We start from the raw sequence: 26,915 nt of genomic DNA, 5'->3' as shown, positions 1-26,915 counted from the left end.
TGGAGATGAGGCCTATTCATCCAGCACACAGAGCCTCTTCACAGCCACTGACACACAATTGAGCTATTACTGGGAGCCCAGGAGAGCCCTGTCTGGAGCACAGTGCGCTAGACAGGGCAGGGTTTAATGGAGCTGATTAAATGGTAGTTGGGGAATTATCCAGAGCAGGATTTGAGAACACCCTTCAGAAACAAGTTAAATCCCCAAACCTCGGCCCATCCCCAGCACCCCTCTCCTGCAGAGCCTCCGCAATCCAAGCCACCCTTTCACCTTCAGTGATGCCAACATCTGCACACTCAAGCTGACCTCACCTTTCTTCCCATGTGTCCAAGAGAGGACAAAGCCCTATTCTGAGTTTCCTGGACCTCACCACCTTTGGCATCTTCATCTTTTGCTTAGCATCATGGTGCTTTTGTGATTTAGAAAGGTATCAACCCACAGACAAAAAATTAAAGTAGGCGATCCACTTCGGGCAGAACATAAATTCCAGCAGATGGGGAATGTGGTCCAAGACTTCTCAAGAGGTGAGAAATTCTTTGGCATTTGTTTGGGAATTCGTGAAATCAATTTTTTGAAAGAATGGGGGCATTCCTTCAAAAGATGCAGTGCCATCTGTAACTTACCAAGCAAAGTTTCTCCCAAAATTTCCACAACCTTTAAAATCAGAGTGGAATGTCCAGGCGTGGTGCCTCACACCTGTGGTCCCAGCACTTTGGGAGGCCGAGACCGGTGGACCACGAGGTCAAGAGATCGAGACCATCCTGGCCAACATGGTGAAAACTCATCTCTACTAAAAATACAAAAATTAGCTGAGCGTGTTGGCAGGTGCCTGTAGTCCCAGCTACTCGAGAGGCTGAGGCAGGAGAATCGCTTGAACCTGGGAGGCGCAGGTTGCAGTGAGCCGAGATCGCGCCACTGCACTCTAGCCTGGCGACAGAGCGAGGCTCCATCTCAAAAAAAAAAAAAAAAAGAAAAGAAAAAATCAGAGTGGAACAAGAGAGATGAAAAGTGAAATGCCTTATTAGAAGATTATATTCTCACACAAAAACTTTACGTGACTATTTATAACAGTTATATACATAATCTTCCCAAACTAGAAACAAACCAAATGTTCTTCGGCAGATGAATGAATAAACAAACACGGGCTCATCCATACAATGGAAAACCGCTCAGTAATGAAAAAGAACTACTAATACCTGCAGCAATGTGGATGAATTTCAAGTGCATATTATTGAGCGGAGGAAGCCAGAATCAAAAGGCTACACACCATACGAATCCACTTATATCCTGGAAAAGGCAAAACCAGAGGGATGGAGAGAGAATCAGCAGTTGCCAGGGTTTGGGGCTGATTACAAAGGGGATGCCCAGGGGAAATTTGGGGTGGGTGGAGTTGTTCTATATCATGATTGTGGTGGTACAATTTGTTAAAACCCCAAAAGTTAATTTTATGGGTATGTTAAAAATAATTCTCTGGCCAAGTGCGGTGGCTCACGCTGGTAATCCCAGTACTTTGGGAGGCCGAGGCGGGTGGATCACAAGGTCAGGAGATCGAGACCATCCTGGCCAACATGGTGAAACCCTCTCTCTACTAAAAATACAAAAATTAGCCAGGCGTGGTGGTGTGTGCCTGTAATCCCAGCTACTCAGGAGACTGAAGCAGGAGAATCGCTTGAACCAGAGAATCGGAGGTTGCAGTGAGCCGAGATCACGCCATTGCATACCAGCCTGGCAACAGAGCGAGACTCTGTCTCAAAAAAAAAAAAAAATCTCTGAATTCAACCTTTTTAGAGAACACAAAAAGAAAGTGTGCTGACTCTTCAAGTCAGGATAAAATGACGAAGAATCTCCAAAATGGGCGTGGGGGCCCACACCTGTAATCCCAGCACTTTGGGAGGCTGAGGAGGGTGGATCTCTTGAACCCAGGAGTTCAAAACCTGCCTGGGCAACACAGGGAGACCTAGTCTCTAAAAAACAACCCAAAAAGTTAGCCAGGCATGATGGCACACACCTGTAGTCCCAGCTACTCGGAAGGCCGAGGTGGGAGGATCTCTTGAGCCCAGGAGGTCGAGGCTGCAGTGAGCTGTGGTTTCGCTGCACTCTAGCCTGGGCGACAGAGGGAGACCCTGTCTCAAAAAAATAAAAAATAAAAAATAAACAAAACCACAAACAAAAAAGAATCCCCTTTGTTCTCTGAAGTTACACCTGCCAAGCTGTAACAGTAGCCCACTGGTTTTAATTCCTGTTGCTGTTATTGCTAACCAGGGTAAGGTAAAGATGAATATATTCCAGAACTGAAGCACTGCGTGGATAAGTATAAACACTCTAATGACAACTGGGATTGGGTGGGGAACATCAACATTTATATTTTTTGAGATCTTGCTCTTCCTGTATATGTCACTGGAAGAAAAATAACAGTGGAGGAGATACCCCTTAATCAGTAGGAGAAAATAACAGTGGGAAGGACGATGCAAAAATAGGGTTTAATGCCCATATGCTGAACAGTGGTGAACAAACTTAAGATCATCATGCAAAGGGGTCAACAAGACCTCACAGAGGTCTTGGCGGAATGAGACAGACAGATGGCTGCTTGTGTCCGTGGAACGTCAGCTTCCCCAGGACACTCATATCACTGCTGTGGCCCCCAGAACAGCTTTGGGCCATTGAGCTGCACCATCAGTATTTGCTGGATAATGAATAAATCTGAGGGTAGAAGTTCAGAGGAGGAAATTTGATTAAAAAGAAATGGAGAAGAAATAACGGAGGATGTATACAGATCACTTGGCCGGGCTGAGCATCACGAAGCGTTCCTGAGAGAGACTTAAAATAACAATCACAAAAACAAACACACACAGGGCAGAAAACAAAAGACAGAAAGCAGACAAAGGCGAGAATAGATTGCATGGGAGCCTCAAGTCTCCAGCCTCTGCTGGCAGCTGCTCAGCCCTGACCCGATCGCCTTGTGGGCTGCTGATCTGGGAGGCTCACTGGTCAGATGCGGAGGGAACATGATGACGATCCGGACTCTCAACGGTGTGACAACGAGAAATGACACCCATCTTACAGCATACCAGGCACCGTCCGAAGTCCTTCGCTAACATTAACTCAATCCTCATGAGCACCATCTGAAGTAGGGGCTGTTGAGGGTCTCATTTTACAGATGAAGAAACGGAGGCACAGGGAAGCTCTCTGACTCACCCAGGGTGGGATCTGAACTTACCCTGACCAGAGGGTCTGCACCCTGAACCCCTACACTACGCTAGAAAAATGAGATAAACCCACCAACACAAGGTTAACAGAAATGACGTCCTATACCCATGCCAGGGGTGGGAAATAGTGTGTGGAAGGGGACATGGTGGGAGGGACAGTTACACATGTGGACAATAACTTTGGGGGAGTCAATTTTACAACATGGGTGCCGGAAAAAGGAAGCTGCTTCAGTGGCCAGCATACTCCCTGGTGCCCAGGGACTGGTGTCCTGATCTTGGATACACCCTTCCAGGTGGCCCAGAGTGGAGTTGGGTGGGTGGTGCAGAGAGCTGAGGACATTCAAAATGATGTTATATGAGACCATCAGTGTGAGGAAGGTGATCTTCTGAAAAGTGAAAGGCTGTCAACGTGGACGAGGAGGAATTCAGTTTGCTCTGGGCTGCCCCCATCACTGCAGGTGTTCAGGCAGAGGCCAGGCAACAAATAGTTGGACCAGATAACTCTGTGATCTCAGCCAAAAACTGATCATTCTCAGATGTGAAGTGGTTCTTAGGTCTTCTAGAGCTACTCAGGAGTGGAAAAGCCCAGTTTCAACTCAAAGTAGGAATACAAACCAGGATGCTAGGAGGAAGCGCCAGACAGAGGAGAGATGCTTGGGCAGCTGAGTCAGGTGGGCAACCCTGCAGCCCGGGGCTCTCTAACAGACCCACCTCAACAGGCCTGGCTTCCTGGGGGCACACATTAGACCTGGCTGTTCCTGCTGGCCGGCTTAGTAACCTCGTTCATCTGCAAGATACTTGCAGATGTTTCAAAGGATTTTCAAGCACCCTATAATGTTTCTGGGAATATTTACAAGTTCTTCCCCTCTAAATAGAGCATTATTCCTGAGGGGACCAAGATTTCAAGACATGGGGATCTGTCCAAACTTAGACTAAGTTTTGGAAAGTTTCAGGCATTTGTTCCTTTATGGAAAACTAACAGCAAATTACAACGCGATATCCACCCATCCCCTCAGGCTTTTCCTCTGGCAACGTGTATGCAGCCTTGAAGCTATAACAATTTTTGTTTCTTAAAAAAGCACGTTAGTGGTACTGGTTCTTCACAATAACAAGGCTGCCCCATGGAAAGCAGAGTGTTATGTAGGGATGCAGGAGAAATGGGCACTCTATGGTTGCCCCGGGTATAAGCTGATTCAGCCCCTTGCAAGGAAATCTGGCGATATGATGTGGCTTTAAGATGTTTCTAAGGTTGGGCATGGTGGCTCATGCCTATAATCCCAGCACATTGAGAGGCTGAGGCGAGTGGATCACCTGAGGTCAGGAGTTCGAGACCACCCTGGCCAACATGGTGAAACCCCGTCTCTACTAAAAATTCAAGAAATTAGCTGGGCGTGGTGATGGGTGCCTGTAATCCCAGCTACTTGGGAGGCTGAGGCATGAAAATCACTTGAACCCAGGAGGTGGAGGTTGCAGTGAGCCGAGATCACGCCACTGCACTCCAGCCTGGGCAACAAGAGTGAAACTCTGTCTCAAAAAAAGATGTTTCTAGCCTTTTACTCAATGAGCCCAAGTCTAGGATTGTACTCCAGGGTACTATTCAGAAAAAGCTTAATCCATAAGAATCATGCACTGCACTATTGTTTATGAGAGTAAAGCACCAGAAAAACCCGAGTTTCTGAAAACAGAGAAACAGTTAGGGGAGTCAACTGAAGAAAGCACTTAGGATAAAATATGAAGTCAAAAAAGCTGGACACCAAGTTGTACCTCAGTGTGAAGACAATGATATTTGAAAAAGAGAAAGAAGCAGAAAACTTACATGCCAGAAGAAAGGTCTGGCAGAAAGTGGACCAACATTTAATTTATTTATTTGAGACAGGGTCTCACTTTGCCATCCAGGCTGGAGTGTTACTGGCACTATCTCAGCTCATTGCAGCCTTGACCTCCCAGGTTCAAGCGATCCTCTTGCCTCAGCAGCCCACGTAGCTGGGACTCTAGGCCTGCGCCACCATGCCCAGCTATTTTTTTGTATTTTTAGTAGAGACAGGTTTTCCCATGTTGGCCAGGCTGGTCTCAAACTCCTGAGTTCAAGTGATCCACCTACCTCAGTCTTCCAAAGTGCTGGGATCACAGGTGTGAGCCACGGCACCCAACCTGGACCAACATTTTAAAACTGATATATATTGGTGGCTGGATGATTAACATTTTAAAAAATCTTCCCCCAATCTCCAAATTTTCTTTAATCAACACACTTTTCCCTTCTCTCCTCTCTCTCTAGTAGCTCAAGACAGATGAGGTGATGTCCCCCCTGAATGTGCTCCCCCCTTCTCTGTATGTAACTCAGTCTGGTGTGCCTCTTCCCAGTGTCCTGTCAGAATAGAGCTGCACTTGTACACATGTTCCTATCATTCCAGTTCTTTCTCTCTCCATCTCTTTAGCAGAATTGGGTTTATAGGACACCTTTTCAATAGTTCCTGTTTCCTTCAAAATAAGGTTCCAATCTCCTTCCTTCCTTCGTTTTCTTTTTTTGAGACGGAGACTCGCTTGTCGCCCGGCTGGAGTGCAGTGGCGCGATCTCAGCTCACTGCAAGCTCCGCCTCCCAGGTTCAAGTGATTTTCCTGCCTCAGCCTCCCAGAGTAGCTGGGACTACAGGTGCGTGCCAACACGCCCAGCTAATTTTTTGTATTTTCAGTAGAGACGGGGTTTCACCATGTTGGCCAGGATGGTCTCAATCTCTTGACCTGTGATCCGCACGCCTCAGCCTCCCAAAGTGCTGGGATTACAGGTGTGAGCCACCGCACCTGGCCTAAGGTTCTAATTTCTTTTCTTTTCTTTTTTTTTGGAGACAAGAGTCTCTCTCTGTCGCCCAGGCTGGAGTGCAGTGGCGCTATCTAGGCTCACTGCAAGCTCTGCCTCCTGGGTTCATGCCAATCTCCTGGCTCAGCCTCCTGAGTAGCTGGGACTACAGGTGCCCACCACCCTGCCCGGCTAATTTTTTGTATTTTTTTTAGGAGAGACAGGGTTTCACCGTGTTAGCCAGGATGATCTCAATCTCCTGACCTCATGATCTGCCCGCCTCAGCCTTCCAAAGTGCTGGGATTACAGGCATGAGCCACCGAGCCCGGCCTAAGGTTGAAATTTCTAAGAATGATAAAGAAGGACTTTGAGGGCTGGTCTCTGTTACCTCCCTAGCCTATCTCTCAACATCTCCTTCCTTGCTTCCTGTGACTAAATTCCAACCATTCTGAACTCCCTGGGAACCCCAAGTCAGGTGGCATACTTTGAAGGGAGCCCCAACCCACCTCTTCGCTCCCTTTCAAGGTCTAGGCTGCCCTTCCTCAGCACAACGTCCCCACTGGTGACTGTACAGTCATCCCTCTCTCTCACTTGAAATGCAGTCCCTCTAAGGCTGGAACCCTATCATTGTATTTTTATTAAACAGAATTTTGTCTCACTCTGTTGCCCAGGCGGGAGTACAGTGGTGCCATCATGGCTCACTGTAGCCTTGACCTTCTAGTCTCAAGGGATCCTCCTGCCTCAACTCCCCAAGTAGCTGAGACTACAGGTGTGCACCACCACACACGGCTAATTTTTAAAATTATTTGTAGAGACCGGGTCTCACTATGTTGCCCAGGCTGATCTTGAACCCGTGGGCTCAAGTGATCCTCCTGCCTTGGCCTCTCAAAGTGTTGGGATTATAGGCATGAACTACCACACCCAGTCTCCTATCTTTTTAATACCTTAGTCCCTAAGACACTGCCCAGACTGCTAGGAGCTACTCAAGGATTAAATGTTGAATGGAAAAACAAATACCCAAACAACATGAAAATGTTTGTGACTAGTTTTTTTTTTTTTTTTTTTTTTTTTGAGACAGGGTCTTGCTCTGTCACTCAGGCTGGAGTGCAGTAGGGAGATCATAGTTCACTGTAGCCTCAAACTCCTGGGTTCAAGCAATCCTCCCACCTCAGCCTCCGAGTGGCTGGGACTACAGGTACATGGCACCAAGCTTGGCTAATTTTTATTTTTGTAGAGACAGGGTCTCACTCTGTTGCCCAGCCTGGTCTTGAACTCCTAGCCTCAAGAGATCATCCCACCTTGGGCCCCAAAGTGTTGGGATTATAGGTGTGAGCCACTGTGCCCAGCCCAGAATCCAAAGCTTATAAGGAGGATGGGAAATGAGCCATATGCATTCAAATAAGTGGCAGGTATCACTGGTTTCTATTAGAATGGTAGAAACAAGACTGAAGAGTCAAGTTTTTTGTTTTATTATTATACTTTAAGTTTTAGGGTACATGTGCACAATGTGCAGGTTTGTTACATATGTATACATGTGCCATGTTGGTGTGCTGTACCCATTAACTCATCATTTAGCATTAGGTATATCTCAGAAGAGTCAAGTTTTTAACTAAAGCTAAGCTTATAGAATTTAAAAGACTGTCCTTTGCTCTAGGGTGAACTTGTTCCCCCACCCACCCTTTTTGTTATTATTAAAATATTCTTTTTCAAATGAAATTAGGATCATTGTTTCTCTTAATATTCTTACTTGGTTAAAAAAAAAAAAGAGGGAGTATTACTCTGACAGTCCCTTTCCCCCACCAAGTTTTCTGAAATTCGAATGGTCCAAAAAACCCAGGCGTTGTTCAAGTGGCAAGTACTCTAGTAGTTCATGGGAAGAACAGGTTGCCAAGGCCTGAGGGAGAGGGAGGCTCCTTTAGTTGAGTCCAGCAGGCGTTTGATAGTGTAAGCAGAGGAGAGCAATGCAGTGATCAGAGCTAAGTGCAAAGGGGTGAGGGCAGGAGGAGAAGTCCAAAGATAAAGGGATTTGGTAGAGTTGTTACAAGGTAAATGCTGGAAAAACAGCAAAACAGCATAGGAGTGAACATTTGTTAAGCACCAACTCACTTTGGGGACCAAGTGCTTGTATTCTCTCAGCCACTCTATGTATGCTTTTGCACATCTGATCTTAAAGCCTCTCTGAGTGAGTCCCATCTCCATCCTGCAGAGTCACAGGGTAAAACGGTGGCAGCGGTGCTATTTGAAGCCAAGCCTGGACTGTTCTCGCTGTCTTAGAAGCAAGACCTTGTGTTCAATTTATGGTCAATGAGGATGCCTTGAAGGTTTGCAAGCACGAGAATGACATGGAGAAAGTGGTGCACTGGGAGGTTAAAAAAAAAAAAAAAAAGGTAGGGGGAGATAAACAGAAAGGGAAGAGCTGGAGTCAGGGGCACTACTGCAGTGATCCAGGCTGGAAAACCACAAACTGTGTCTTCTGAGAGATGGCTCTGGGATCAGAGAACAGTTTTAGAGAATACATAGGACCTAGGAGTGAGTGGTTATTATGGGACAGGAGGGAGAGAAGAGCTGAAGTCAGCAAGTTTGGTGATTAGGAGAATGGGAACTAAGAGAATAGAGAAGTTGGGAGAGGAAGCTACTTTATGGTCGTAGATTTCCACCAAAACTTGGAAGTTGCACAGACATAGAGAAGCATAGTGTGCACAGCAGCAAGAAGCCAGGTTCCAGGCTAGCCCAGGTTCAAATCCTAGCTTTGCCAGTGACTTAAGGGACTTGCCACTGACTTAGGCAAGTAATTTATCTGTGTGTCAGCTTCCTTAATGGTAAAATAGGGACAGGTACAAAATGGAGCTGGTACCATTCCTTCTGAAACTATTCCAATCGATAGAAAAAGAGGGAATCCTCCCTAACTCATTTTATGAGGCCAGCATCATCCTGATACCAAAGCCTGGCAGAGACACAGCAAAAAAAAGAGAATTTTAGGCTAATATCCCTGAAGAACATCGATGCGAAAATCCTCAATAAAATCCTAGCAAACCGAATCCAGCAGCACATCAGAAAGCTTATCTACCACGATCAAGTTGGCTTCATCCCTGGATGCAAGGCTGGTTCAACATACGCAAATCAGTAAATGTAATCCATCACATAAACAGAACCAACGACAAAAACCACATGATTATCTCAATAGATGCAGAAAAGGCCTTCAACAAAATTCAACAGCGTTTCATGCTAAAAACTCTCAATAAACTAGGTATTGATGGAATGTATCTCAAAATAATAAGCGCTATCTATGACAAACCCACAGCCAATATCATACTGAATGGGCAAAAACTAGAAACATTCCCTTTGAAAACTGGCACAAGACAGGGATGCCCTCTCTCACCACTCCTATTCAACATAGTGTTGTAAGTTCTGGCCAGGGCAATCAGTCAAGAGAAAGAAATAAAGGGTATTCGATTAGGAAAAGAGGAAGTCAAATTGTCTCTGTTTGCAGATGACATGATTGTATATTTAGAAAACCCCATCGTCTCAGCCCAAAATCTCCTTAAGCTAATAAGCAACTTCAGCAAAGTCTCAGGATACAAAATCAATGTGCAAAAATCACAAGCATTCCCATACACCAATAACAGACAAACAGAGAGCCAAATCATGAGTGAACTCTCATTCACAATTACTACGAAGAGAATAAAATACCTGGGAATCCAATTTACAAAGGATGTGAAGGGCCTTCTCAAGGAGAACTACAAACCACTGCTCAACGAAATAAAAGTGGACACAAACAAATGGAGCAACATTCCATGCTCATGGATAGGAAGAATCAATATCATGAAAATGGCCATACTGCCCAAGGTAATTTATAGATTCAATGCCATCCCCATCAAGCTACCACTGACTTTCTTCACAGAATTGGAAAAAACTACTTTAAATTCATATGGAACCAAAAAAGAGCCCGCATAGGCAAGAAAATCCTAAGCAAAAAGAACAAAGCTGGAGGCATCACGCTACCTGACTTCAAACTATACTACAAGGCTACAGTAACCAAAACAGCATGGACTGGTACCAAAAAAGATTTATAGACCAACGGAACAGAATAGAGGCCTCAGAAATAACACTGCACATCTACAACCATCTGATCTTTGACAAACCTGACAAAAATAAGCAATGGGGAAAGGATTCCCTATTTAATAAATGGTGCTGGGAAAACTGGCTAGCCATATGTAGGAAGCTAAAACTGGATCCCTTCCTTACACCTTACACAAAAATTAACTCACGATGGATTAAAGACTTAAATGTAAGCCCTAAAACCATAAAAACCCTAGAAGAAAACCTAGGCAATACCATTCAGAACATAGGCATGGGCAAAGACTTCATGACTAAAACACCAAAAGCAGTGGCAACAAAAGCTAAAATAGACAAATGGGATCTAATTAAAGAGCTTCTGCACAGCAAAAGAAACTATCATCAGAGTGAACAGGCAACCTACAGAATAGGAGAAAATTTTTGCAATCTATCCATCTGACAAAGGACTAATACCCAGAATCTACAAAGAACTTAAACAAATTTATAAGAAAAAAACAAACGACCCCATCAAAAAGTGGGCAAAGGATATGAACAGACACTTCTCAAATGAAGATATTTATGCAGCCAACAGACATATGAAAAAATACTCAACACCACTGGTCACCAGAGAAATGCAAATCAAAACCACAATGAAATTTCTCATGCCAGTTAGAATGGTGATCATTAAAAAGTCAGGAAACAACAGATGCTGGAGAGGATGTGGAGAAATAGGAATGCTTTTACACTGTTGGTGGGAGTGTAAATTAGTTCAACCATTGTGGGAGACAGTGTGGCGATTCCTCAAGGATCTAGAACTAGAAATACCATTTGACCCAGCAATCCCACTACTGGGTATATACTCAAAGGATTATAAATCATGCTACTATAAAGACACATGCACACGTATGTTTATTGTGGCACTATTCACAATAGCAAAGACTTGGAACCAACCCATCAATAATTGATTGGAAAAAGAAAATGTGGCACATATACACCATGGAATACTATGCAGCTATAAAAAAGGATGAGTTCATGTCCTTTGCAGGGACATGGATGAAGCTGGAAACCATCATTCTCAGCAAACTATCACAAGGACAGAAAACTAAACACCGCATGTCCTCACTCATAGGTGGGAGTTGAACAATGAGAACACATGGACACAGGGAGGGGAACATCACACACCAGAGCCTGTTGGGGGGGTGGGGGCTGGGGGAGGGATAGTGTTAGGAGAAATACCTAATGTAAATGACAAGTTGATGGGTGCAGCAAACCAACATGGCACATGTATACCTATGTAACAAACCTGCACATTGTGCACATGTACCCTAGAACTTAAAGTATAATAAAAAAAGAAAAAAAAAGGTAAAATAGAGACAAAGAACAGCACACACCTCATGGGAGGGTTGCTGTAGGGACTAAAGGTGTTCTTATTTGTAAAGTCCTAGAAAGTGTATGCCTTGCGGGGTTAAATCGCTCATTCTCCCAATTTTTGCTGTGGGTGGTTGCTTTTGGGTACTTTTTGCTGGGTTTTGCATCTTTCTTCACCCTCCTTCTCATTCTCAGCACACCAGTATCTATCCAGCTCTATCTGGGGAAGCAGACACCCCATTCATCCACCTCCAGCAGCTCACCTGATCAGGCCTTATTCCCTACCCTTGCCGGCCCCTCCCTCTAACCCCCCTTGGCTGTGGGGTCCTGCTCAGACACTCAACCATCCACCAAACACTCTTAACTTCTACCTGGGATTCTGCCAGGTGAATAAAAATGAAATATTTAAAACCTTTTATTTTGTGGCCAGGCGTGGTGGCTCATGCCTGTAATCCCAGCACTTTGGGAGGTTAAAGCAAGAGGATCGCTTGAGGCCAGGAGTTCGAAACCCTGTCTCTACAAAAAATTTAGAAAAATTAGCAGGGCGTGATGGCACACACCTATAGTCCCAGCTACTCAGGAGGCTGAGGTGGGAGGATTGCTTGGGCCCAGGAGTTTGAAGCTACAGTGAGCTATGATTGCACCAGTGCACTCTAGCCTAGGTGACTGAGTGAGATTCCATCTCAAAAACAAACCATTTTGGAAAATTTCCAATGCACACAAAAGTAGACAGAACAATATAATGAATCTGGTTAAGCCACCACCAGGTTCTGCAATTACTAGCTCATGGCCCATCTCCATTCATCTACCCCCCACCCAATCCTTGCTCATCCACCCCTAAGCCCAAGACTATTTTGAAACAGAGCCCAGATAGCCTATCACTTCATTGGTAAATACTTCTGTGTGTTACCTCTAGAAAGCAGGAAATTTTTTAAAATCCTAAAAAATGTTTTTAAGGGTTAACAATAATTTTCTAATATTATGTCTTACAAATACTTTTTCCCTACAGTTTGTTTCAATCAGGATCCAATGCATGGTCCATACATTTGCTATTGTTCAATTTATGTCTTTTATTCTTTTTTAAAGCCTTTAATCTTTTTTTCTTTTTTTTTTTGAGATGGGGGTCTCACTCTGTCACCCAGGCTGGAGCGCAGCAGTGCAATCTAGACTCACTGCAGCCTCTGCCTCCCTGGCTCAAGCAATCCTCACAACTCAGCCTCCCAAGTAGCTGGGACGACAGGTGCATACCCCTGTGCCGGGCTAATTTTTTGTATTTTTGGTGGAGACAGGGGTTTCACCATGTTGCCCAGGCTGGCCTTGAACTCCTGAGCTCAAGCAATCCACACCGTGGCCTCCCAAAGTGCTGGGATTACAGGCGTGAACCACCACTGGCCAAGCCTTTAGTCTTTTTTTTTTTTTTTGTGACGGAGTCTCGCTCTTGTTGCCCAGGCTGGAGTGCAATGGCCAGTCTCGGCTCACTGCAACCTCCACCTTCTGGTTCCAAGCGATTCTCCTGCCTCAGCCTCCCGAGTAGCTGGGATTACAGGCATGCGCCACCATGCCCACTTAATTTTGTATTTTTAGTAGAGATAAGGTTTCACCATGTAGGTCAGGCTGGTCTCGAACTCCTGACCTCAAGTGATCCACCCTCCTCAGCCTCCAGAAGTGCTGAGATTACAGGCATGAACCACCACATCTGGCCACCTTTAGTCTTTTTTAGCCTTTTAATCTTTAGGAGTCTTTCTCTTTCTCTATTTCCACCCTGCCCACGCCTCCTGTATTATTCGTGGAGGAAACCAAGTTATTGTTCCTGTAGTTTTTTTTTAAGTCTGGATTTTGCTAATCATATCCTCATGGTGTCAATCTAACATGTTCTTCTGAATTATATTTCTGGTAAACTAATAATTAGATCTAGAGGCTTGATCAAATTCAGGTTCAATGTTATTTTACTTTATTTAGGGAAGAGGGAATGCCATGGTTTGAATATGTCCCCCAAAGTTCATGTTTTGCAAACTTAATCCATAATGCAACAGTGTTGAGAAGTGGAAACTTTGAGAGGTGATTAGGTTATGAGGGCTGTGCCCTCATAAAAGTATTAATGCCCTTATTGTGGGAGTGGGTTCCTGATCAAAGTATGAGTTTGCCCTCCATCCCCCATTCTGCCGTCTTGTGCACACACATGCGTACTCTCTTGCCTTTCTGCTATAGGACGATGCAGCAAGAGGGCCCACACCAGATGCTGAGCAGATGTCGGCACAATGCCCTTGGACTTCGCAGCCTCCTTAACTGTGAGCAAGTAAATATCTTTCCTTTATAAATTACCCAGTTTGTAGTGTGCTGTTACAGCAACACAAAATGAACTAAGACAGGGAACAAGACTATTTCTTCTTCATTTATTAGCTGAAATATTTCTGTAAAGAAAAACTTTCCTCAACTAGTGGCCCAGTGGCAAACAGCACACAGCACAGGCAGGATAAATGCGTGATTCTTTCTCTCTTATTAACATGCTGAAAATAATGACTTAGCTCCCTGTTGTCCTCCAAAGGAGACCAGTGTTGTGTTTATTTGGTTGTGTTTTTTGGTGTCATCGTGAACTTAAGGAATTTAATAAATATATTCTTGATGATCTAATTATTTCATCTTTTCCGTCTTATTCAGTTTGGCTGCTGAGTCCTTCTGACCTAGCAGCCCTAGTACCTGAGTCTGTAACAGTAGACTTGGGTCTCTAATGGTCTTCAATAGGTTTCATGCTTTCTTTCATAACAAGATATTCTAGGCTAACTTCATACATCGAATCAGCTCCTTCTCCCAGGAGCCTGGATTTATTTTAACTGGGAAATGGGATTTGGCGAATATAATCTGAGCACTGGAGCTGGTCAGTGCTATTGAGATAATCATTGTTTCTAATCTTTTCCAGTGGATAGAGCTACAAAATATATATTCTCTCTCTTTTAAGCACCATAATAACTTTCAAAATAAGCTTTAATTTTAAAATGAAAACTAAATTATTTATTCCCACTTTTCTGAAGTTTTAAAAATGTTATTTATAGTTATGGAACAAACTATCATCTAGTTATAAAACTATAGGCTGGGCGTGGTGGCTCATGCCTGTAATCCCAGCACTTTGGGAGGCCGAGGCGGGCAGAACACGAGGTCAAGAGATCAAGACCATCCTGGCCAACATGGTGAAACCCTGTCTCTACCAAAAATACAAAAGTTAGCTGGGGATGGAGGCACATGCCTGTAGTCCAAGCTACTCAGGAGGCTGAGGCAGGAGAATCGCTTGAACCTGGGAGGCGGAGGATGCAGTGAGCTGAGATTGCGCCACTGTACTCCAGCTTGGGTGACGGTGAAACTCCGTCTCAAAAAAAAAAAAAAAATACATATATATATATATTTCTTTTCAAAGAAATTTCAAAATATATATATATTTTTTTTAAGTAGAGAAAGTAAGCAGAGACACTAATGGACCCCAGATTGAATAGCTTATCATTTTCCCATATTAATCTCAGAGCTCCCCACCTCTTTTTTTTCTTAAAGAAATAAAGTGTTATTGACACAGCTCAAGTATCCGATCTGTCATTCATTTATCTGCCCTCCCAGAAGTAACTATTGTCCTAAAGGTACTGCTTGTCATACCTCTGCATGTTTTTCACTAAATATATTTCACTACATATGTATTATCCACAATTTATAGGCTCAATGAGTGTCTTCAATTTTTTATTTTGAAAAGCTCCATTTTACAGGAAAGTTATAGGAAAAGTACAATAAACACCCATCTGTCCTTCATCCAGATCAATCACCGTTAACATGTTCACACACTGTCTTTGCTTATCTCCCTCCCCTATGTATGCATTCACACACACACATTTTTATTTTGCAGAACCATTTGAAAGTCAGTTGTCAACACTGTAACACCTTACCCTCAAATACCTCAGCCCAGATCTCCTAAACACCAGGGCATTCTCCTGTATAATCAAATGCAACTATCATTCTCTTGGGAGTTACAAACATTCTTATAAATGGCACTACATTTTAGGTATTTTTTCTTTCTTTCTTTTCAAAGAGATGAGGTCTCACTATGCTGCCCATGCTGGTCTTGAACTCCTGGGTTCAAGTGATCCCACTGCCTCGGCCTCCCAAAGTGCTGGGATTATAGGTGTGAGCAACTGTGCCCAGCCTAGCCACTTACTTTTTCTAATGAGTGTTAGACTTTTGGAATTTATTCATGTTAATACATGTAGATCTGAGTTAATCCATTATATTCTACTATATGACTACATTTATTTAATACATAGATGGCCACATGTTGTTTCTAGTTTATGCTACTGCAAACAATGCAGCAAAGAGCATTCTTGTTCATGTCCCTTGTGCTCATGTGTAGTAGATTTGCTGGGTCATAAGATATGTGCACCTTTGATTTTACTAGATATTGCCAAATCATTCCTCAACATAATATGCAAATGTGTCATTTATTAACAAACATCCTCGCCAACACCACTATTCTTAGACTTTAACTTTTGCCATCTCATTGTTTTAGTCTGCATTTCTCTGATCCTGCTTCTTTCTTGCAATGGAAAGCATACAACAGCTTTTTCTGAAAAAATAAAAATAAAAATAAAAAAAATTGTTTTTTGAAATGGGGTTTCACTCTGTTGCCCAAGCTGGAGTTCAGGGGCACAAGCATGGCTCACTGCAGCTTCTAACTTCTGGGCTCAAGCCAACCTCTCACCTCAGCCTCCTGAGTAGCTGAGATTACAGGTGTGTGCCTATTTTATTTTATTTTTTGTAGAGACAGGGTCTGGCTATGTTGACTTGGCTGGTCTTGAACTCCTGGCCTCAAGTGATCCTCCTGCTTCGGCATCCCAAAGTGTTGGGATTACAGGTGTGAGCCACTGTTCCCGGCTCCGAACATCTTATGTCACCATTATGACTGTCCATCACAGGGTATCCTTTTATATTATTACTTCTCATATTTTCCCCTGCCTAGATGGTCAGCTGCCACTTAATCTGCAGATGACTGCACTATACAATAACCAAGCAGTGTTCTTTTATCAAGTCAGGAAAGTCTGGGTAAATATCCAAGGACCTCTCCCAGAGGTCAAAATGCAAAAGCTTTAGGAAAGAACACTATCACCAGTTTTTTTCCCCCATTGGAATAAAAAGACATTTTAACTAACATTTCCTAGTTTATGATTTTAATACAGATGTTTGGAACCACTAGAAGTCAGATAAGGCTGAGCGTGGTAGCTCACGCCTGTAATCCCAGAACTTTGGGAGGCCAAGGCGGGCAAATCCCTTGAATCCAGGAGTTCAAGACCAACCTGGGCAACATGGTGAAACCCCATCTCTTCAAAAAATACAAAAATTAACCAGGCATGGTGGCATGTGCTTATAGTCCCAGTTATTTGGGAGGCTGAGGCAGAAGGATTGCTTGAGCCCAGGAGGTGGAACTGCAGCGAGCCAAGATCGTGCCACTGCACTCCAGCCTGGGTGACAGAGCAAGATCTTGTCTCAAAATAAATAAATAAACAAATAAATAAAATAAGTAAAGTTACAAAAGTGTGGAATGCATTTTAGAACATTTTTAATCAAAAACAGCTAGAGTTAATTATAGTGCTTTGAAAAGGGAGCATTTATTGTCTGGAAAACCAATTTCTTAAGGGATATAAGACACATATAGGAAAATTTCACCCTATAAATACATAGTGAACACCTCTCAGGCATTCTTCTAGGTATGGGAGAAGAGGACATGATTTTTGATCCCAAGGAATTCCATGGTCTAGTGAAGGAGACAAAAAAGAAAAAAAATATTTTGATAAAAACTGATTAGACCTAATTTAATGCTAGTACAAGTTGAGCATCCCTAACCCCAAAATCCAAAATCCAAAATGCTCAAAAATCTGAAATTTCTTGAGTGCCAACATGACACTCAAATGAGATACTGACTGGGGCATGTCAGATTTTCCAATTACAGATGCTCAGATGGTCAGTATAATGCAAATATTCCCAAATCCAATAAGAGTTCCAAAACTGCGAAACACTTCTGGCCCCAAGCATTTTGGATAAGGGATACTTGGCCTGTACAGGGTATTGGGGGAGGGAGTACAGAAGGGAATCATGGGCAAGGAACATGCTACTCAGTGGTGGGTAGGGTGTCAGTAAACTCTCAAAAAGAAAAGTGCCTCAACAGCACCTTGGGATCATTGGTGAGGATACTGGTTGGCAGTGGAACGTCCGAGTCTGTATGGCTGAAGAGCACAGTGCCCATGGGAAGAAGCTGGGACACAGGCTGTGACACTCCTATACTGAGACATGAGTAGTGAGTGACATCAAACGTGAGCAGAATGTGTCTTCCCTCCTTTGAACTCATTCACTTTAAACAAAGACCTTGGAAATTAAGAGTGTAGAACACCTTGATTTCCTTTTTCTGTGAACAAATTGTTCTGCTTCTCTGAGTGCTTCAGCTGCAAGTCAGTATAACTTGCCAGGTTTGCTTCAATCTTATCCACCTCGTGTTTGTAATTATCAAAGTTAGGAAGTTCACAGGCTTAGGTGGCCACTTACAAACATTTGTTGTGGAATGAAAATGGCCATAATGCATACACTTGTTTCAAGCTGACGTTGCCAGTTTGCCAAAGTGGTGAGGGCAGGAGGTGTCTTAAACAATGCCTCATATTCAACACACATGTGGGATTCCCCTTCTGAATTGAAGATGGCTTGCCTCCGAAGACTTCTGGTAAATCACCACGTTCTAGGGACAATGAATGGGGTCATTAAGAAGGCAACTCTTCCTTGCTGGGACATAGCGGGAGGAAGGCTTGCATCCAGGTAGTACTAGAACCCATGTTTGGACTCTCTCCTGCAAGGCTCAGATCAAACATCTCTCCAAAGCCTCTGCCTCCTTCTCCAAGCTTGAGAAGCCCCTTTCTCACGTATTTCAGGTGACGTTTTATTCCACTTTGTTGGCGCTCATCGCAGGTATTGTAAAGACTCACGTTCCTGTTTGTTCTCTTACATTGTAAGCTCTGGAGGGCTGGGACCCTATCACGCTCTCCTTGGTAACCACAGAAGTTGTTTGGTAATTGCTAACTGGAGAGGGGGATGCATGCACACCAGGCATTCTTCCAGGGCCGGGGGGAAGGGGCTAACGTTGGTCTGATTAATTTCCCAACATACGCATTCTAGAAGCAAAAGGAAGCATGGAAATGTTTGTGGGCTGGTATGTTTGTTTCTACCTTATTTTACTTTCTGAGGCAAAATAAAAAGGGTAAGATGAACTGAGTTAACTTAATGTCACCAACCACTCACTGGAAGTTGTTTGGAATCCATCGTTTCGGAAAACTCCAAGCACAGCAGGGCACGAGGTTCCCAGATGGCAGGTGGGCTGTCGGGTCTTCATGGGCAGCGGAAATGGGCAAATTCCATTTTGCACAGTCACATACCTTCTCAGCAGAGCCCAACTATTATTTCCTCACCAGTCAAGTAATGCAGGGTGGGGGATGGGGGGGAAAAAAGCTGCCCGGAGCCACGGGGAAGGAAAGGCTGGGCAGGCAGGGCCCAAACTTGCTCCTATTTTGTTAGCACCTTTTCTTCCCTTTTGAAAAAAATCTGCATTCCCTTTCTCGGAGAAGGGCAGCCGGGCTCCCCACCTAACACAGCCCTGAATGCAGTGGACTTGGTGCCCCAAAGCCAAGCTCCTCAAGGAAGCTGAACCCAGGCCAGCATCAGCACAACAGGAGAAAGGGAGATTGTCCCCGCCCAGCGCCAACATTTCGTTCTCTTCAGAGGCCTCAAAACCCTAATTTGACCACAAAAACCTGGCCTCTGGTGTTTCTGTTATGAGTATCGGATTCCTTCGGCTGAACTTGGCTGTTCACTGCCTGAACAAATTACATTAACAATACAGAGAAATGTATACAGGGCCTTAAAAACACTGCTGAGCAGGGACCAAAACAAAGACAGCCGTGTCCTAGCAACAAACCTCACCCCCCCACCCCCCCACCCCCCACCCCCCAGCAGCCTTGGGCTCTGCCAGGGATTGTAAGCCACTGAGCTCCTCTCTTCTCTGCAAACAATTAGGGACAGAGAAGTCACAATTACAGATGGGATTTACAGCCAAAGGAGCAATCTATAAATCACAGTGCTCCCACCCCCGGCCATTCCCAGCCAGATAATCAGAGCCAGATGTTCGGCACAGCTGCTTCAATGTGGGTACACTGTTGGCCAATTCGACCATGCTCCCGCTCTGAGAACCAGCAAAGGCTCCAGCCAAGCCATCCTGCCAAGCCAGAGGGGGCCTCTGCACCCTGGAGCCCACCCAACTGTAGGAAAAGTTGTGTCGTGTGGGAACTGTTTGTTGAAGCCATTGTAGAGGTACATCACTGTCGAGGGTATGTGGCTCCCTGGAGTTCCCTCGAACGCTGCACAATTTCGTGGTAGTGGCGACAATAACAATCAGCATCTTTAGCATTTATTGATCACCTGCTACGGACTCACCACGGGCAGAGCACGTTACAGGTACTCTTTTGCTAAAGAACACTCAAGAGTTCACCCAATTCACAAAGAAATGGAACCTGAGAGAGGGCAACTGTTTTTCAGAAGGTCCCGGTGTTAAAGTGGCAGAACAGCAATTCAAAGCTGGATCTGCTTGACCTTGATGCCCCAGGAATCTCATCTAACTGTAGAGGGATGGACAGACTCTAGTTTCAGGGCACAGGGCTGGAGTTTCCAAATTACTCTCTTGATGGTCAAACTAGGAAGAGACTTGCCACTATTTTACTCTCCATAGCTGGCTGGTGTTTTAAAATGTCTGGACTGAACCAAATCAGGTTTTTAGCACCTAGGACCAGGGGACAGCAAACTCCAAATATGGTAAAAGCTAGGTTATTCAAATGTTGCCAAGGTGTTTCTGTTCACAGTCCACCTTTATGCATATTTTTCTTTATTGTTACTTATTCACTGAGATATAGCATATATACAGTAAAACGTACACCTTTTTTAAAACTCGGGGAGCCCCTGCTACCAGAATAGGTTCAGAGTGATTCCCCACATCTTAAATGTACAGCTCAATTAATACATCTGTATAAACTTGTGTCACCACCACCAGATCAAGATACAGAACATTCCAGAACCATTTTAGAGGTTCTTGCATATCCTGTCCCAGCCAACATTCCTCTGCCCCCAAGGTAACTCCTACTCTAACCTTTATCACCACAGACAGTTTTGTTTTTGAGCCTTATTGTGTCTTGTTTTGAATACACATGTCTTTTGTACAGTTTTGGTTATTCTCAGGGTCAAATCAAGGCTCCCAATTCAAAACCACCAACAATAAAAACTCGAGATAACACAACTAGTCCTATCGGCTGGCACTGGCTTTGGGAGACGGTTCCACAGCTTCCCTAACTCCTCCTCATGGGACTCTGCTCCTGGTGACTAAGAAGACTGCCCCTGCCCTCAAGGGGCAGAGAGGCCCCAGGCCATTTGTCTTCGAGCATCACCCGGTAATCGAATCTGGTAGTAACAAGCTGTGTTTACCCCTCTTGCCACCCGTCATCCTTGACACGCTGACAGCCACCATCTTTCACTCCTCAGGAAGTGCAGCAGGGCATGGAGGATGTGGCTGTGGCTCTTCACGGGAGGGGGAGGATGACACGGGCTGGAATGCCTGGGCTCCCTGACACGGTTCAGGCTGCTGAGCACGGCACTCCCTGATCATCCCTCACACCTCTCGCCACCCCGGAGGTGGCTAAGACAGGGGTGTTCCGGGGTGAGAATGGCAGCAGGAGCATCCCACTGGGGTGGGAGGAAGCCCCCCATCCATGCACAGTGTGACATCCTCTGGATCCAGCCTTTAATTCAGAAATCTGGACCGAAAGCTATGCAAGATATGGGGGCAGTGGGTTGGAGCTGTGAGATGTTTCATTCGAGATGACACAAAAAGGCTAGCACATCAGAGAGAGATTCTGAGAAAAGAAAACACACTCTTGGGTGCTGGGAGGAGGGGCATGGGCAGAATTTTCCTTTCTTGGCCTTCCCTCCACAGTCTTGACCTCGCCCGAAAGCGCAGTACTGCCCACCTTAGCTCCTTGGCACTGCCACAGTTTCACTTCCCAGGGTGGTTATTTTTAGCTGCCCCAAGCACCTGTTTGTTTCCATGACTGTTGAAAATTCTAAATGTGTTGGCATATTATGCCATGGGACACTTCCAAGGGATCTAGTGCCATCAGCCGGAAACGGCAAATCCTTAGGAATTTTCACTCTCATTCAAATATTTATGGCTGATACATAAATACAGTGACCTTACCTTCCAAATAAAACACCGGGGCACGGGATTCCTCAAAGGCTATTTTTGGGTATTACTTCTAAGTGTGAGACAATCAGAGAGGTGTCATTGGGATGTGGAAACCATAGAATTATAGGATATTCCTGATTTGTAAGGAATATGTCTCATTACCTACAATAAGGACCACTAGAAAATTCAGAACTTAAAATCAGCGTAGACACAGGCTACTCTAGAGTTCTGCATTTCGAAGTTTAATACAGTTCCTTGTCATAGCTGCTCCCACCCAAAAAGGAGCTGGGGTCCATTCATGCACCTGGCCCCCAAACCTTCCCCCACCCCCAGCCACAGGGAAACTGCAGGCTTCTCCTCCCTGTCTTTGTGCTTCCCTTCAAGGCGTCTTCTGGGCCTCCCTTGGATCAGCAGTCCAGTCTTGCACAACCCCTTCTCACCCCACCCCACACCTCACCCACTTCCAGGACTCCACCAGACAGATTTTCTAGATTCTCTTCTGCTGAGGGACAAGGTTTTGTCACGTTCGAGTCCCAGGGGACATCTTAGGGCCATTCCACTTCCCAATCCCGTAATGACACAGAAGGGTCCTCTGACCCTCCCCATGTCTCTGTTTGGACCCCACAGTGACCTTGCCCACAGCCTGCTCAGCGGGTTCGTCTCACTGTCCTGAAGAAGGCTGTGCATGCCCAACTTGGGGGTGATGACATCCTTCCTCAGGGGTCCAAGACACTGACGTGCACCAAGACCCAAACCCATTTGCAACTCACACAGAAACAAAAGAAAACCCCTCAACAGTCATAAAAGGACTCTGCTGACAGCCACTTGACACGGTGCACACTTTCCACCTCTGCCCTTTTACTCTTGCTGTCCCCCTGCCTAGCATGGCTCTTCCCTCTCGCAGTTTAGGCCCAATTCAAAAGACAACTCCTCTAAAAAATCCATCAATCCCCAGGCTGCCATGAGTTTTCCTTCTTCCGACCCACAGAGCAAGCACATGAATGCTTCCCAGGTTTGGGCAGAGAGAAGTCAAGATAATAACAGCAGCCACAATAATAATTATCAGGTGCTTCTGGCCTTTTACACAGACCGAGGCTCAGCAAATCCCCACAACAAGATCAGGACGTAGGTACTGCCGCTGTCCAGACGTACAGAAGAGGTCAGGTAACCTGCCTGAGGTCATGCCAGCTGGTAAGTGGTGGGTCCAGGGTTTGAACCCAGCCCCACTCTTAGCCCAGACATACCACAGAGCTATGCTGGAGGGGTGGCCACAGCCCATCTGGGGGCTGCTGTTACCGTGTAGGAATTTGAGCCCATTCTTGCCATACCTCCTGATTTTTTGAGACAGGCTAGAAGTCTGAATTTTTTTTTTTTTTTGAGATGGAGTCTTGCTCTGTCGCCTAGGCTGGAGTGCAGTGGTGTGATCTCAGCTCACTGCAACCTCTGCCTCCTGGGTTTAAGCGATTCTCCTGCCTCAGCATTCCGAGTAGCTGGGATTGCAGGCATGCACCACCACACCTGGCTGATTTTTGTATTTTTACTAGAGATGGGGTTTCATCATGTTGGCCAGGCTGGTCTTGAACTCCTGACCTCAGGTGACCCACCTGCCTCAGCCTCCCAAAATACTGGGATTACAGGCATGAGCTTTCCTGGCCGAAAGTCTGGATTTTTACATGACTTTTTTTAACTTTGTAAAATCACTGTTCCTGCCCCAAATCACAGCTACAAGGGATGTGGGCCCATGGGCATAGGTCATGCCTGCTCTAAAGACTGGACCAGGCACTACCATGTGGGGTCTCCCCTGCTATGGCCTGGAATTATGATTTCTATGTCTGTGGTTTCAGAAACTCTTCTTGCCTAAATGATAAGCTAGGTGAGGGCAGGGAGCAGGTCCTATAATGCATCAATGTTTTGTGAAATCCCACATAGCTGTTGCCCTTCCTGGGAGGCACAGGGAGAGACTTACCTTCATGGAGACCCCACTACGAGCCAGCACTGGATGAGACCCTTCTCACGTGTTGTCTCATTTAATCCTCATAATGACCTGTTGAGGTTGGTAATACTGACCCAGCTCTTTCTTTTTAAACCAGTGAAGATCTAAAGATCAGAGAGGTTAAGTCTCTGACCGAAAGTCACAGACATCAGGGGCAGTGCTGTGCACACACCTTTCAGCTCAGAGAACTGATGCACATATTGTTGATAGTCTCCATCTTGGTGGTTCCAGACAATTCCTAAATTTATTAATAAAGAGGAGTTTATGTTTGGCAGGATCTCACCAGAGACATAGCCTATCTCTCAGTAAATAAGAAGGCACTTGGATCCCTGGATACCTAAATTCTCAGAGCTCTCAGGCCACTGTTTGCCTTGAAGACAGAAAACTGCCCTAGAGATGAAAGCTATTCAACAATGCGTACTGAATCCCTACTGTGTGGCCTGTTTTATGAGTGCAGAAGTCAAGGTGCCTCTGGGAGATAGACCCATCTTGCTGTGTGATGGGAGGCAGTACAGTGTGGGTGGTGCCTCATGCAGGTTCCTGGGCTCTGCCACTTGTTAGCTATGTGACCCTTGGGCAGGTTGCCTCGATTCTCCACACTTCATTTTCCCTCCCTGTATGTGGAGGTAATGAGATGATGCTGACCAAAATCACCACCTCACAAGGCTGTTGTGAGGATTAAATTAGTTGATATACATGTTTAGAATGATGCCTGCCTGGCACATGGCAATTACTCCGGAAATGAGCATGTTATTATTTAGAACACTAAGTCGCTATTCCCTTGCCACTCCCCATGGAAGAAAGAGGCCCTAATAGACAAGGACAAAGGGCTAGGAACAACCTGGATGAACCCAGCCCTCCCTCCACACTGTTGTCTGAAACTTCCTTCAATGGCCTGGTGAAACTTCTTCCTCCCCTGGACGAATCTTGGCTATGGTGGGTTTTCACTTGACTCTCTTGGGTTTTCCAGGTAGACAATCTGCAAACTGTGATAGTTTTACCTGTTCTTTTCCAACTTTTGTCGTCTTGGCTACTGTGCCAATGCAAAACCCCTGTCCCCCTCTCCTAGCCCTTCACACTTGTCTACCTAGCACCAACCCCATGGCACTAGTGGAGATGCCTGCCAAGGGGAGAAACTACAGGGCTCCAGCCAGGGGCCATAACTGTGCTGGGCCCTCAGCCTCCCCAGCAGGGCAGAAGGTAGAATGGAGATGGGGATGCCGATGTGTGTGGGGAAGGGGCCAGGCATGAGTGAGGCCTCTCAGAGGAGGCAAGGGGAAAGGCACAGCTGGGTTACTATAAGGAGCCAGTTAATGGAAACATGGCTGGGAGCGTTCCCCATGGGGCCTCACCCAGGGCTGGGTCTCAAGAAATACTGCTGAATCAACACTGACCTGTGAAGACTATATCCAGTTCGCCATAGGCACAGCCTAGGTGGGGCCCTTCTGAATTCTCCCCTTTTTCAGGATTCTAAGAATATGGAGATCCAACTGCCTTATAGTTTACCAAGAGACACCCATGTCTCAAACAGAGATCCCTGCTAAAAAATGAAAACAGTTTCCTAATTCATTAATATTCTAACTGATTTCCCTGTCTGGAACCACCCCAGATCTGCTAAATTAGACTCCCTGGGAAGGGGCTATAGGACACATTTTTAGAGGAAATAAATCACCTCATAATCAGGAAATGCAATAGCTGCCTCAGTGGGTTTCTATGCAAAGGTGTTGCTCCCCATTGCCTGCGTGTATGTGCCTGTCAGCCCTGGGAGACAGCCCCTCAATTCCAATGCTGCACCTTCTGCGCCTTGGAATGGGCCCAGGAGTCCGCATTTCGACAAGCACCTGTGATGATTCTGAAGCAGGGGTCTGTGGACCACACTCTGAGAATTACCGCCCTGGCATTTTCCAGGTTTGAAGTTCCTGAGCATCCTCCGTGTAGTTTCCCAATCTCTCGTCTCACCAAAGATGCTCCTTAGGACACTGAGGTTTCAAACAGTGCCTTGTCAGAGCATAAGCAATGGGCAGACCACAGGAAAAGCAGCAGGATTCCCAGCAAGTACTGGCACTGCCACTGAAACACCTAATTTGGAAAGGGCTGCAGAATGGTCAGCTAAACCTTTCCATCTCATGCATGTACCCAAATAGGACAAGTGCCACCGCCTCACATATAACTGTGTCCACAGTTGCAGGCAAAGGAAGGTGAACATGTCACTCAGGCCTCCACACCTTTGTGATCCCTCCACTGGAGACAGCAATCACTTTCCTCTTTGGGCTACTGCTTAGAGATATACTGCCTTATTCGCTATCTAGCCTAACTTATGAAGGCCAGCTGGTTCTAAGGGCCTTCCTGGCAATCGGAAACAGCTTGCCTGCTACCTGAACTGGATATGTAACATTTGTCTGTCCCACTTGGAGGAAACGCTTACAACCAGACCACCCTGTTTTAATGTGGCGCCTTTCAGATTAAGGGAAATATTTGACCCCGTTATTCTGTGACTCCTGTAAAATCCTACAACAGATGCAGAGAAAAATGTAAAGAAATCAGTGACATACAAATGAGGCTGAACCTGCCAAGCCCAGAATGTTTTGTAAAGTAATCTTGTTCTTATTAAGTTCATATTGTCTCTCAAGAGGAGAAGTAAAAAAATTCACACTTTCAATGATCTATTACTTCCTCAAGATAATAAAAAGTAAATTGAAGATATAAAAAATGTGGCCCATAAATATCTTTTTCCCACCCTGGAACTGTCCCTTCCACAAAAAGAGGCAGCTCCCATTCCCATCTTCCCAGAGGCCTTCTTCCACTAAACATTTAGCTTTAGATGTGTGGCCAAAAATAAAACTGCACCATGAGACAAGATGGACACACAGATAGAATTCACTCTGAAAACATGGAACGGTGAGAATTTAGCCATGAACTTGATATGGCTCATCCCTTCACTTCCTTCGGGTCTCTGCTCAAGTATCACCTTCTCCATGAGGCCCTTCCTGACACACATGCACAACAACATCCCCACCTCTTCTCTCTACCTGCCTTACTCTGCTTTATTTGCTCTATTTGCTCGTAGTGCCCATCCCCACCTGACATGCTGTATGTGTACGTCTCTCTCCCCTGCCGGAAGGTGACTTGAGAGGTTACATCTGATTCACTGCAACAGGCCAGTACTAGAAAGTACCCCATACTCAAGTACAGATGTTCCTCCAC

The 26,915-nt window shown here is 45.2% G+C and overlaps 1 protein-coding gene and 1 long non-coding RNA gene across 3 annotated transcripts in view; both read right to left on the bottom strand.

Annotated features, from left to right (window-relative positions):
- TCF7L1 (transcription factor 7 like 1) overlaps positions 1 to 26,915 on the bottom strand; it is a 176,429-nt gene that overhangs the window by 74,010 nt on the left and 75,504 nt on the right. The gene's annotated exons all lie outside the window — the stretch shown is intronic.
- Positions 17,036 to 21,545, bottom strand: LOC116483592 (uncharacterized). The gene is made up of 3 exons (XR_004252316.1): positions 21,504 to 21,545; positions 17,992 to 18,178; positions 17,036 to 17,206 (listed from the first exon to the last, which is right to left on the bottom strand). It is a non-coding gene; the product is annotated as an uncharacterized LOC116483592 (long non-coding RNA).

This window comes from Hylobates moloch, unplaced genomic scaffold (assembly GCF_009828535.3).
Source record: "Hylobates moloch isolate HMO894 unplaced genomic scaffold, HMol_V3 SCAFFOLD_15, whole genome shotgun sequence".
Taxonomy (NCBI): Eukaryota; Metazoa; Chordata; class Mammalia; order Primates; family Hylobatidae; genus Hylobates; species Hylobates moloch.
This window is presented reverse-complemented; position numbering and strand designations above follow the sequence as displayed.